Below are 14,335 nucleotides of genomic sequence, written 5' to 3'. Positions count from 1 at the left end.
TGGCCAAATGATGTGCCCAGGGGCCACTGGCCCTGGGCTTGGCACCTGACTGCAAAATATCCTTATATCGAAGGATGGATCCCAGACCGAAGCTGTCCACTCCTCAAACTTGTGCTGCCCTGATAGACCCAAGGGAGCCCTACAAACTGACATCAGCAACCTGGACTGGTGAGTTTTCTTTCCCAGGGAAAATGACCAAAGGATGTGCCAAGGGGCCCCTGGCCCTGGGCTGGAAGCTGACTGCAAAATATACTTATATCGAAGTTTGGACCCCAGACCGAATGCTGTCCCCACCTCAAATATGTGCTGCCCTGATAGACTGAAGGAAGCCCTACAAACTGACATCAGGAACATGGACTGGAGAGTTTTCTTTCCCAGGGAAAATGTCCAAACGATGTGCCCAGAGGGCCCTGGCCCTCGGCTGGTACCTGACTGCAAAATATCCATATATCGAAGTTTGGACCTCAGACCGAAGTTGTCCCCTCCTCAAAATTGTGCTGCCCTGATAGACCCAAGGGAGCCCTACAAAGTGACATCAGGAACCTGGACTGGTGAGTTTTCTTTCCCAGGGAAAATGGCCAAAGGATGTGCCAAGGTGCCCCTGGCCCTGGCCTTGGCACCTGACTGCAAAAAATCCATATATCGAAGGATGGACCCCAGACTGAAATCGTCCCTACCTCAAACTTGTGCTGCCCTGATAGACCCAAGGGAGCCCTACAAACTGACATCAGGAACATGGACTGGAGAGTTTTCTTTCCCAGGGAAAATGTCCAAAGGATGTGACCAGAGGGCCCTGGCCCTCGGCTGGAACCTGACTGCAAAAAATCCTTATATCGAAGGATGGACCCCAGTCTGGACTTGTCCCCTCCTCAAACATGTGCTGTCCTGATAGACCCAAGGGAGCCCTACAAACTGACATCAGGAACCTGGACTGGTGAGTTTTCCTTCCCAGGGAAAATGGCCAAAGTGTGTGCTTAGGGGGCCCCTGGCCCTGGGCTTCAACCTGACTGCAAAAAATCCTTATATCGAAGGATGGACCCCAGTCTGGACTTGTCCCCTCCTCAAACATGTGCTGTCCTGATAGACCCAAGGGAGCCCTACAAACTGACATCAGGAACCTGGACTGGTGAGTTTTCTTTCCCAGGGAAAATGGCCAAAGGATGTGCCCACGGGCCCCTGGCCTTGGGCTGGGCACCTGACTGCACAAAATCCTTACATCGAAGTTTGGACCCCTAACCGAATGTTGTCCCCACCTCAAATTTGTGCTGCCCTGATAGACCCAAGGGAGCACTACAAACTGACATCAGGGACCTGGACTGGTTTGTTTTCTTTCCCAGGGAAAATGGCCAAAGGATGTGCCCAGGGGCCGCTGTGCGTGGGCTGGAACCTGACTGCCAAATATCCTTATATCGAAGGATGGAGCCCAGACTGAAGTTGTCCCCACCTCAAACTTGTGCTGTCCTGATAGACCCAAGGGAGCCCTACAAACTGACACCAGGAACCTGGACTGGTGAGTTTTCTTTCCCAGGGAAAAATATCAAAGGACGTGCCCAGGGGGCCCCTGGCCCTGGGCTCCAGCCTGACTTCAAAAGATCCTTATATCGAAGGATGGACCTCATAAGGATGCTGTCCCCTCCTCAAACTTGTGCTGCCCTGATAGACCCAAGGGAGCCCTACAAACTGACATCAGCAACCTGGACTGGTGAGTTTTCTTTCCCAGGGAAAATGGCCAAAGGATGTGCCCAGGGGGCCCCTAGCCCTGGGCTGGGCACCTGAGTGCAAAAAATCCTTATATTGAAGGATGGACCCCAGACAGAATGTTGTCCCCACCTCAAAATTGTGCTGCCCTGATAGACCCAAGGGAGCCCTAAAAAATGACATCAGGAACCTGGACTGGTGAGTTATATTTCCCAGGGAAAATGAGCAAAGGATGTGTCCAGGGGGCCCCTGGCTTGGGCTGGGAACCTGACTGCAAAATATCCATATATCGAAGTTTGGACTTCATACCGAAGTTGTCCCCTCCTCAAAATTGTGCTGCCCTGATAGACCCAAGGGAGCCCTACAAAGTGACGTCAGGAACCTGGACTGGTGAGTTTTCTTTCCCAGGGAAAATGGCCAAAGGATGTGCCCAGAGGGCCCTGGGCGTGGTCTGGAACCTGAATGCAAAATATCCTTGTATCGAAGGATGGATCGCAGACCGAAGTTGTCCCCATCTCAAACTTGTGCTGCCCTGATAGACCCAAGGGAGCCCTACAAACTGACATCAGGAACCTGGACTGGTGAGTTTTCTTTCCCAGGGAAAATGGCCAAAGGATCTGCGCAGGGGGCCCCTGGGCCTGGGCTGGGAACCTGACTGAAAATAATCCTTATATCGAAGGATGGATCGCAGACGGAAGCTGTCCCCTCCTCAAACTTGTGCTGCCCTGATAGACCCAAGGGAGCCCTACAAACTGACATCAGGAACTTGGACTGTTGAGTTACATTTCCCAGGGAAAATGGCCAAAGGATGTGCCCAGGGGGCCTTTGGCCCTGGGCTTGAACCTGACTGCAAAAAATCCTTATATCGAAGGATGGACCCCTGACCGAATGTTGTCCCCACCTCAAATTTGTGCTGCCCTGATAGACCCAAGGGAGCCCTACAAACTGACATCAGGGACCTGGAGTGGTTTGTTTTCTTTCCCAGGGAAAATGGCCAAAGGATGTGCCCAGGGGCCGCTGGGCGTGGGCTGGAACCTGACTGCAAAGTATCCTTATATCGAAGGATGGACCCCAGACCGAAGCTGTCCCCACCTCAAACTTGTGCTGCCCTGATAGACCCAAGGGAGCCCTACAAACTGACATCAGGAACCTGGACTGGTGAGTTTTCTTTCCCAGGGAAAATGGCCAAAGGATGTGCCCAGCTGCCCCTGGCCCTGGGCTTGGAACCTGACTTCAAAATATCCTTATATGGAAGGGTGGATCGCAGACCGAAGTTGTCCCCACCTCGAATTTGTGCTGTCCTGATAGGCCCCAGGGAGCCCTACAAACTGACATCAGGAACCTGGACTGGTGAGTTTTCTTTCCCAGGGAAAATGGCCAAAGGATGTGCCCAGGGGGCCCCTAGCCCTGGGCTGGGCACCTGAGTGCAAAATATCCTTATATCGAAGTTTGGACCTCAGACCGAAGTTGTCCCCTCCTCAAACTTGTGCTGCCCTGATAGACCCAAGGGAGCCCTACAAAGTGACATCAGGAACCTGGACTGGTGAGTTTTCTTTCCCAGGGAAAATGGCCAAAGGATGTGCCCAGGTGCCCCTGGCCCTGGCCTTGGCACCTGACTGCGAAAAATCCATATATCGAAGGATGGACCCCAGACCGAAATCGTCCCTACCTCAAACTTGTGCTGCCCTGATAGACCCAAGGGAGCCCTACAAACTGACATCAGGAACTTGGACTGGTGAGTTTTCTTTCCCAGGGAAAATGGCCAAAGGTTGTGCCCAGAGGGCCCTGGGCGTGGTCTGGAACCTGACTGCAAAATATCCTTATATCGAAGGATGGATCGCAGACCGAAGTTGTCCGCACCTCAAACTTGTGCTGCCCTGATAGACCCAAGGGAGCCCTACAAACTGACATCAGCAACCTAGACTGGTGAGTTTTATTTCCCAGGGGATATGGCCAAATGATGTGCCCAGGGGCCACTGGCCCTGGGCTTGGCACCTGACTGCAAAATATCCTTATATCGAAGGATGGATCCCAGACCGAAGCTGTCCACTCCTCAAACTTGTGCTGCCCTGATAGACCCAAGGGAGCCCTACAAACTGACATCAGCAACCTGGACTGGTGAGTTTTCTTTCCCAGGGAAAATGTCCAAAGGATGTGCCCAGAGGGCCCTGGCCCTAGGCTGGAACCTGACTGCAAAATATCCATATATCGAAGTTTGGACCTCAGACCGAAGTTGTCCCCTCCTCAAAATTGTGCTGCCCTGATAGACCCAAGGGAGCCCTACAAAGTGACATCAGGAACCTGGACTGGTGAGTTTTCTTTCCCAGGGAAAATGGCCAAAGGATGTGCCCAGGTGCCCCTGGCCCTGGCCTTGGCACCTGACTGCAAAAAATCCATATATCGAAGGATGGACCCCAGACTGAAATCGTCCCTACCTGAAACTTGTGCTGCCCTGATAGACCCAAGGGAGCCCTACAAACTGACATCAGGAACATGGACTGGAGAGTTTTCTTTCCCAGGGAAAATGTCCAAAGGATGTGCCCAGAGGGCCCTGGCCCTCGGCTGGAACCTGACTGCAAAAAATCCTTATATCGAAGGATGGACCCCAGACCGAAGTTGTCCCCACCTCAAACTTGTGCTGCCCTGATAGACCCAAGGGAGCCCTACAAACTGACATCAGGAACCTGGACTGGTGAGTTTTCTTTCCCAGGGAAAATGGCCAAAGGATGTGCCCAGAGGGCCCTGGGCGTGGTCTGGAACCTGAATGCAAAATATCCTTGTATCGAAGGATGGATCGCAGACCGAAGTTGTCCGCACCTCAAACTTGTGCTTCCCTGATAGACCCAAGAGAGTCCTACAAACTGACATCAGCAACCTGGACTGGTGAGTTTTCTTTCCCAGGGGATAAGGCCAGATGATGTGCCCAGGGGCCACTGGCCCTGGGTTGGAACCTGACTGCAAAGTATCCTTATATCGAAGGATGGACCCCAGACCGAAGGCTGTCCCCACCTCAAACATGTGCTGCCCTGATAGACAGAAGGGAGCCCTACAAACTGACATCAGGAACATGGACTGGAGAGTTTTCTTTCCCAGGGAAAATGTCCAAAGGATGTGCCCAGAGGGCCCTGGCCCTCGGCTGGAACCTGACTGCAAAATATCCTTATATCGAAGGATGGACCCCAGACCGAAGTTGTCCCCATCTCAAACTTGTGCTGCCCTGATAGACCCAAGGGAGCCCTACAAACTGACATCAGGAACCTGGACTGGTGAGTTTTCTTTCCCAGGGAAAATGGCCAAAGGATCTGCGCAGGGGGCCCCTGGGCCTGGGCTGGGAACCTGACTGAAAATAATCCTTATATCGAAGGATGGATCGCAGACGGAAGCTGTCCCCTCCTCAAACTTGTGCTGCCCTGATAGACCCAAGGGAGCCCTACAAACTGACATCAGGAACTTGGACTGGTGAGTTATATTTCCCAGGGAAAATGGCCAAAGGATGTGCCCAGGGGGCCCCTGGCGCTGGGCTTGAACCTGACTGCAAAAAATCCTTATATCGAAGGATGGACCCCAGACTGGAGTTGTCCCCTCCTCAAACTTGTGCTGCCCTGATAGACCCAAGGGAGCCCTACAAACTGACATCAGGAACCTGGACTGGTGAGTTTTCTTTCCCAGGGAAAATGGCCAAAGGATGTGCCCACGGGCCCCTGGCTTGGGCTGGGCACCTGACTGCAAAAAATCCTTACATCGAAGTTTGGACCCCTGACCGAATGTTGTCCCCACCTCAAATTTGTGCTGCCCTGATAGACCCAAGGGAGCCCTACAAACTGACATCAGGGACCTGGACTGGTTTGTTTTCTTTCCCAGGGAAAATGGCCAAAGGATGTGCCCAGGGGCCGCTGGGCGTGGGCTGGAACCTGACTGCAAAGTATCCTTATATCGAAGGATGGACCCCAGACCGAAGCTGTCCCCACCTCAAACTTGTGCTGCCCTGATAGACCCAAGGGAGCCCTACAAACTGACATCAGGAACCTGGACTGGTGAGTTTTCTTTCCCAGGGAAAATGGCCAAAGGATGTGCCCAGGTGCCCCTGGCCCTGGGCTTGGCACCTGACTTCAAAATATCCTTATATGGAAGGGTGGATCGCAGACCGAAGTTGTCCCCACCTCAAATTTGTGCTGTCCTGATAGGCCCCAGGGAGCCCTACAAACTGACATCAGGAACCTGGACTGGTGAGTTTTCTTTCCCAGGGAAAATGGCCAAAGGATGTGCCCAGGGGGCCCCTAGCCCTGGGCTGGGCACCTGAGTGCAAAATATCCTTATATCGAAGTTTGGACCTCAGACCGAAGTTGTCCCCTCCTCAAAATTGTGCTGTCCTGATAGACCCAAGGGAGCCCTACAAAGTGACATCAGGAACCTGGACTGGTGAGTTTTCTTTCCCATGGAAAATGGCCAAAGGATGTGCCCAGGTGCCCCTGGCCCTGGCCTTGGCACCTGACTGCAAAAAATCCATATATCGAAGGATGGACCCCAGACCGAAATCGTCCCTACCTCAAACTTGTGCTGCCCTGATAGACCCAAGGGAGCCCTACAAACTGACATCAGGAACTTGGACTGGTGAGTTTTCTTTCCCAGGGAAAATGGCCAAAGGTTGTGCCCAGAGGGCCCTGGGTGTGGTCTGGAACCTGACTGCAAAATATCCTTATATCGAAGGATGGATCGCAGACCGAAGTTGTCCGCACCTCAAACTTGTGCTGCCCTGATAGACCCAAGGGAGCCCTACAAACTGACATCAGCAACCTAGACTGGTGAGTTTTATTTCCCAGGGGATATGGCCAAATGATGTGCCCAGGGGCCACTGGCCCTGGGCTTGGCACCTGACTGCAAAATATCCTTATATCGAAGGATGGATCCCAGACCGAAGCTGTCCACTCCTCAAACTTGTGCTGCCCTGATAGACCCAAGGGAGCCCTACAAACTGACATCAGCAACCTGGACTGGTGAGTTTTCTTTCCCAGGGAAAATGACCAAAGGATGTGCCAAGGGGCCCCTGGCCCTGGGCTGGAAGCTGACTGCAAAATATACTTATATCGAAGTTTGGACCCCAGACCGAATGCTGTCCCCACCTGAAATATGTGCTGCCCTGATAGACTGAAGGAAGCCCTACAAACTGACATCAGGAACATGGACTGGAGAGTTTTCTTTCCCAGGGAAAATGTCCAAACGATGTGCCCAGAGGGCCCTGGCCCTCGGCTGGTACCTGACTGCAAAATATCCATATATCGAAGTTTGGACCTCAGACCGAAGTTGTCCCCTCCTCAAAATTGTGCTGCCCTGATAGACCCAAGGGAGCCCTACAAAGTGACATCAGGAACATGGACTGGAGAGTTTTCTTTCCCAGGGAAAATGTCCAAAGGATGTGCCCAGAGGGCCCTGGCCCTCGGCTGGAACCTGACTGCAAAAAATCCTTATATCGAAGGATGGACCCCAGACCGAAGTTGTCCCCACCTCAAACTTGTGCTGCCCTGATAGACCCAAGGGAGCCCTACAAACTGACATCAGCAACCTGGACTGGTGAGTTTTCCTTCCCAGGGAAAATGGCCAAAGGGTGTGCTTAGGGTGCCCCTGGCCCTGGGCTTGAACCTGACTGCAAAAAATCCTTATATCGAAGGATGGACCCCAGTCTGGACTTGTCCCCTCCTCAAACATGTGCTGTCCTGATAGACCCAAGGGAGCCCTAAAAAATGACATCAGGAACCTGGACTGGTGAGTTTTCTTTCCCAGGGAAAATGGCCAAAGGATGTGCCCACGGGCCCCTGGCCCTGGGCTGGGCACCTGACTGCACAAAATCCTTATATCGAAGTTTGGACCCCTGACTGAATGTTGTCCCCACCTCAAATTTGTGCTGCCCTGATAGACCCAAGGGAGCCCTACAAACTGACATCAGGGACCTGGACTGGTTTGTTTTCTTTCCCAGGGAAAATGGCCAAAGGATGTGCCCAGGGGCCGCTGTGCGTGGGCTGGAACCTGACTGCCAAATATCCTTATATCGAAGGATGGAGCCCAGACCGAATCTGTCCCCACCTCAAACTTGTGCTGCCCTGATAGACCCAAGGGAGCCCTACAAACTGACATCAGGAACCTGGACTGGTGAGTTTTCTTTCCCAGGGAAAATGGCCAAATGGTGTGCCCAGCTGCCCCTGGCCCTGGGCTTGGAAACTGACTGCAAAAAATCCATATATCGAAGGATGGACCCCAGACCGAAATTGTCCCTACCTCAAACTTGTGCTGCCCTGATAGACCCAAGGGAGCCCTACAAACTGATATCAGGAACTTGGACTGGTGAGTTTTCTTTCCCAGGGAAAATGGCTAAAGGTTGTGCCCAGAGGGCCCTGGGCGTGGTCTGGAACCTGACTTCAAAATATCCTTGTATCGAAGGATGGATCGCAGACCGAAGTTGTCCACACCTCAAACTTGTGCTGCCCTGATAGACCCAAGGGAGCCCTACAAACTGACATCAGCAACCTGGACTGGTGAGTTTTCTTTCCCAGGGAAAATGGCCAAAGGATGTGCCCAGGTGCCCCTGGCCCTGGCCTTGGCACCTGACTGCAAAAAATCCATATATCGAAGGATGGACCCCAGACTGAAATCGTCCCTACCTGAAACTTGTGCTGCCCTGATAGACCCAAGGGAGCCCTACAAACTGACATCAGGAACATGGACTGGAGAGTTTTCTTTCCCAGGGAAAATGTCCAAAGGATGTGCCCTGAGGGCCCTGGCCCTCGGCTGGAACCTGACTGCAAAAAATCCTTATATCGAAGGATGGACCCCAGACCGAAGTTGTCCCCACCTCAAACTTGTGCTGCCCTGATAGACCCAAGGGAGCCCTACAAACTGACATCAGGAACCTGGACTGGTGAGTTTTCTTTCCCAGGGAAAATGGCCAAAGGATCTGCTCAGGGCGCCCCTGGGCCTGGGCTGGGAACCTGACTGAAAATAATCCTTATATCGAAGGATGGATCCCAGACCGAAGCTGTCCCCTCCTCAAACTTGTGCTGCCCTGATAGACCCAAGGGAGCCCTACAAACTGACATCAGCAACCTGGACTGGTGAGTTTTCCTTCCCAGGGAAAATGGCCAAAGGGTGTGCTTAGGGTGCCCCTGGCCCTGGGCTTGAACCTGACTGCAAAAAATCCTTATATCGAAGGATGGACCCCAGTCTGGACTTGTCCCCTCCTCAAACATGTGCTGTCCTGATAGACCCAAGGGAGGCCTACAAACTGACATCAGGAACCTGGACTGGTGAGTTTTCTTTCCCAGGGAAAATGGCCAAAGGATGTGCCCAGGGGCCGCTGTGCGTGGGATGGAACCTGACTTCCAAATATCCTTATATCGAAGGATGGAGCCCAGACCGAATCTGTCCCCACCTCAAACTTGTGCTGCCCTGATAGACCCAAGGGAGCCCTACAAACTGACATCAGGGACCTGGACTGGTTTGTTTTCTTTCCCAGGGAAAATGGCCAAAGGATGTGCCCAGGGGCCGCTGTGCGTGGGCTGGAACCTGACTGCCAAATATCCTTATATCGAAGGATGGAGCCCAGACCGAATCTGTCCCCACCTCAAACTTGTGCTGCCCTGATAGACCCAAGGGAGCCCTACAAACTGACATCAGGAACCTGGACTGGTGAGTTTTCTTTCCCAGGGAAAATGGCCAAAGGATGTGCCCAGGTGCCCCTGGCCCTGGGCTTGGCACCTGACTGCAAAATATCCTTATATCGAAGGATGGATCGCAGACCGAAGTTGTCCCCACCTCAAATTTGTGCTGTCCTGATAGGCCCCAGGGAGCCCTACAAACTGACATCAGGAACCTGGACTGGTGAGTTTTCTTTCCCAGGGAAAATGGCCAAAGGATGTGCCCAGGGGGCCCCTGGCCCTGGGCTCCAGCCTGACTTCAAAAGATCCCTATATCGAAGGATGGACCTCATACGGGTGCTGTCCCCTCCTCAAACTTCTGCTGCCCTGATAGACCCAAGGGAGCCCTACAAACTGACATCAGCAACCTGGACTGGTGAGTTTTCTTTCCCAGGGAAAATGGCCTAAGGATGTGCTCAGAGGGCCCTAGCCCTGGGCTGTGCACCTGACTGCAAAATATCCTTTTATCGAACTTTGGACCACAGACCGAATGTTGTCCCCACCTCAAACTTGTGCTGCCCTGATAGACCCAAGGGAGCCCTACAAATTGACATCAGGAACCTGGAATGGTGAGTTTTCTTTCCCAGGGAAAATGGCCAAAGGTTGTGCCAAGGGGTCCCTGGCCCTGGTCTGGGCACCTGACTGCAAAATATCCTTATATCGAAGGATGGATCGCAGACCGAAGTTGTCCCCACCTCAAACTTGTGCTGCCCTGATAGACCCAAGGGAGCCCTACAAACTGACATCAGGAACCTGGACTGGTGAGTTTTCTTTCCCAGGGAAAATGGCCAAAGGATGTGCCCAGGGGGCCCCTAGACCTGGGCTGGGCACCTGACTGCAAAAAATCCTTATATTGAAGAATGGATCACAAAACGAAGTTGTCCCCACCTCAAAATTGTGCTGTCCTGATAGACCCAAGGGAGCCCTAAAAAATGACATCAGGAACCTGGACTGGTGAGTTTTCCTTCCCAGGGAAAATGGCCAAAGGATGTGCCCAGGGGGCCCCTGGCCCTGGGCTTGAACCTGACTGCAAAAAATCCTTATATCGAAGTTTGGACCCCTGACCGAATGTTGTCCCCACCTCAAATTTGTGCTGCCCTGATAGACCCAAGGGAGCCCTACAAACTGACATCAGGGACCTGGACTGGTTTGTTTTCTTTCCCAGGGAAAATGGCCAAAGGATGTGCCCAGGGGCCGCTGGGCGTGGGCTGGAACCTGACTGCCAAATATCCTTATATCGAAGGATGGAGCCCAGACTGAAGTTGTCCCCACCTCAAACTTGTGCTGTCCTGATAGACCCAAGGGAGCCCTACAAACTGACATCAGGAACCTGGACTGGTGAGTTTTCTTTCCCAGGGAAACAGGTCAAAGGACGTGCCCAGGGGGCCCCTGGCCCTGGGCTCCAGCCTGACTTCAAAAGATCCTTATATCGAAGGATGGACCTCATACAGATGCTGTCCCCTCCTCAAACTTGTGCTGCCCTGATAGACCCAAGGGAGCCCTACAAACTGACATCAGCAACCTGGACTGGTGAGTTTACTTTCCCAGGGAAAATGGCCAAAGGATGTGCCCAGGGGGCCCCTAGCCCTGGGCTGGGCACCTGAGTGCAAAAAATCCTTATATCGAAGGATGGACCCCAGACAGAATGTTGTCCCCACCTCAAAATTTTGCTGCCCTGATAGACCCAAGGGAGCCCTAAAAAATGACATCAGGAACCTGGACTGGTGAGTTATATTTCCCAGGGAAAATGAGCAAAGGATGTGTCCAGGGGGCCCCTGGCTTGGGCTGGGAACCTGACTGCAAAATATCCATATATCGAAGTTTGGACCTCATACCGAAGTTGTCCCCTCCTCAAAATTGTGCTGCCCTGATAGACCCAAGGGAGCCCTACAAACTGACATCAGGAACCTGGACTGGTGAGTTTTCTTTCCCAGGGAAAATGGCCAAAGGATGTGCCCAGAGGGCCCTGGGCGTGGTCTGGAACCTGAATGCAAAATATCCTTGTATCGAAGGATGGATCGCAGACCGAAGTTGTCCGCACCTCAAACTTGTGCTGCCCTGATAGACCCAAGAGAGTCCTACAAACTGACATCAGCAACCTGGACTGGTGAGTTTTCTTTCCCAGGGGATAAGGCCAGATGATGTGCCCAGGGGCCACTGGCCCTGGGTTGGAACCTGACTGCAAAGTATCCTTATATCGAAGGATGGACCCCAGACCGAAGGCTGTCCCCACCTCAAACATGTGGTGCCCTGATAGACAGAAGGGAGCCCTACAAACTGACATCAGGAACATGGACTGGAGAGTTTTCTTTCCCAGGGAAAATGTCCAAAGGATGTGCCCAGAGGGCCCTGGCCCTCGGCTGGAACCTGACTGCAAAATATCCTTATATCGAAGGATGGACCCCAGACCGAAGTTGTCCCCATCTCAAACTTGTGCTGCCCTGATAGACCCAAGGGAGCCCTACAAACTGACATCAGGAACCTGGACTGGTGAGTTTTCTTTCCCAGGGAAAATGGCCAAAGGATCTGCGCAGGGGGCCCCTGGGCCTGGGCTGGGAACCTGACTGAAAATAATCCTTATATCGAAGGATGGATCGTAGACGGAAGCTGTCCCCTCCTCAAACTTGTGCTGCCCTGATAGACCCAAGGGAGCCCTACAAACTGACATCAGGAACTTGGACTGGTGAGTTATATTTCCCAGGGAAAATGGCCAAAGGATGTGCCCAGGGGGCCCCTGGCCCTGGGCTTGAACCTGACTGCAAAAAATCCTTATATCGAAGGATGGACCCCAGACTGGAGTTGTCCCCTCCTCAAACTTGTGCTGCCCTGATAGACCCAAGGGAGCCCTACAAACTGACATCAGGAACCTGGACTGGTGAGTTTTCTTTCCCAGGGAAAATGGCCAAAGGATGAGCCCACGGGCCCCTGGCTTGGGCTGGGCACCTGACTGCAAAAAATCCTTACATCGAAGTTTGGACCCCTGACCGAATGTTGTCCCCACCTCAAATTTGTGCTGCCCTGATAGACCCAAGGGAGCCCTACAAACTGACATCAGGGACCTGGAGTGGTTTGTTTTCTTTCCCAGGGAAAATGGCCAAAGGATGTGCCCAGGGGCCGCTGGGCGTGGGCTGGAACCTGACTGCAAAGTATCCTTATATCGAAGGATGGACCCCAGACCGAAGCTGTCCCCACCTCAAACTTGTGCTGCCCTGATAGACCCAAGGGAGCCCTACAAACTGACATCAGGAACCTGGACTGGTGAGTTTTCTTTCCCAGGGAAAATGGCCAAAGGATGTGCCCAGGTGCCCCTGGCCCTGGGCTTGGCACCTGACTTCAAAATATCCTTATATGGAAGGGTGGATCGCAGACCGAAGTTGTCCCCACCTCAAATTTGTGCTGTCCTGATAGGCCCCAGGGAGCCCTACAAACTGACATCAGGAACCTGGACTGGTGAGTTTTCTTTCCCAGGGAAAATGGCCAAAGGATGTGCCCAGGGGGCCCCTAGCCCTGGGCTGGGCACCTGAGTGCAAAATATCCTTATATCGAAGTTTGGACCTCAGACCGAAGTTGTCCCCTCCTCAAAATTGTGCTGTCCTGATAGACCCAAGGGAGCCCTACAAAGTGACATCAGGAACCTGGACTGGTGAGTTTTCTTTCCCATGGAAAATGGCCAAAGGATGTGCCCAGGTGCCCCTGGCCCTGGCCTTGGCACCTGACTGCAAAAAATCCATATATCGAAGGATGGACCCCAGACCGAAATCGTCCCTACCTCAAACTTGTGCTGCCCTGATAGACCCAAGGGAGCCCTACAAACTGACATCAGGAACTTGGACTGGTGAGTTTTCTTTCCCAGGGAAAATGGCCAAAGGTTGTGCCCAGAGGGCCCTGGGTGTGGTCTGGAACCTGACTGCCAAATATCCTTATATCGAAGGATGGATCGCAGACCGAAGTTGTCCGCACCTCAAACTTGTGCTGCCCTGATAGACCCAAGGGAGCCCTACAAACTGACATCAGCAACCTAGACTGGTGAGTTTTATTTCCCAGGGGATATGGCCAAATGATGTGCCCAGGGGCCACTGGCCCTGGGCTTGGCACCTGACTGCTAAATATCCTTATATCGAAGGATGGATCCCAGACCGAAGCTGTCCACTCCTCAAACTTGTGCTGCCCTGATAGACCCAAGGGAGCCCTACAAACTGACATCAGGAACCTGGACTGGTGAGTTTTCTTTCCCAGGGAAAATGACCAAAGGATGTGCCAAGGGGCCCCTGGCCCTGGGCTGGAAGCTGACTGCAAAATATACTTATATCGAAGTTTGGACCCCAGACCGAATGCTGTCCCCACCTGAAATATGTGCTGCCCTGATAGACTGAAGGAAGCCCTACAAACTGACATCAGGAACATGGACTGGAGAGTTTTCTTTCCCAGGGAAAATGTCCAAACGATGTGCCCAGAGGGCCCTGGCCCTCGGCTGGTACCTGACTGCAAAATATCCATATATCGAAGTTTGGACCTCAGACCGAAGTTGTCCCCTCCTCAAAATTGTGCTGCCCTGATAGACCCAAGGGAGCCCTAGAAAGTGACATCAGGAACATGGACTGGAGAGTTTTCTTTCCCAGGGAAAATGTCCAAAGGATGTGCCCAGAGGGCCCTGGCCCTCGGCTGGAACCTGACTGCAAAAAATCCTTATATCGAAGGATGGACCCCAGACCGAAGTTGTCCCCACCTCAAACTTGTGCTGCCCTGATAGACCCAAGGGAGCCCTACAAACTGACATCAGGAACCTGGACTGGTGAGTTTTCTTTCCCAGGGAAAATGGCCAAAGGATCTGCTCAGGGCGCCCCTGGGCCTGGGCTGGGAACCTAAATGAAAATAATCCTTATATCGAAGGATGGATCGCAGACGGAAGCTGTCCCCTCCTCAAACTTGTGCTGCCCTGATAGACCCAAGGG

This window comes from Lonchura striata, chromosome 1, assembly GCF_046129695.1.
Source record: "Lonchura striata isolate bLonStr1 chromosome 1, bLonStr1.mat, whole genome shotgun sequence".
In the NCBI taxonomy this organism is placed as follows: domain Eukaryota; kingdom Metazoa; phylum Chordata; class Aves; order Passeriformes; family Estrildidae; genus Lonchura; species Lonchura striata.
Note: the sequence above shows the minus strand (reverse complement) of the source record.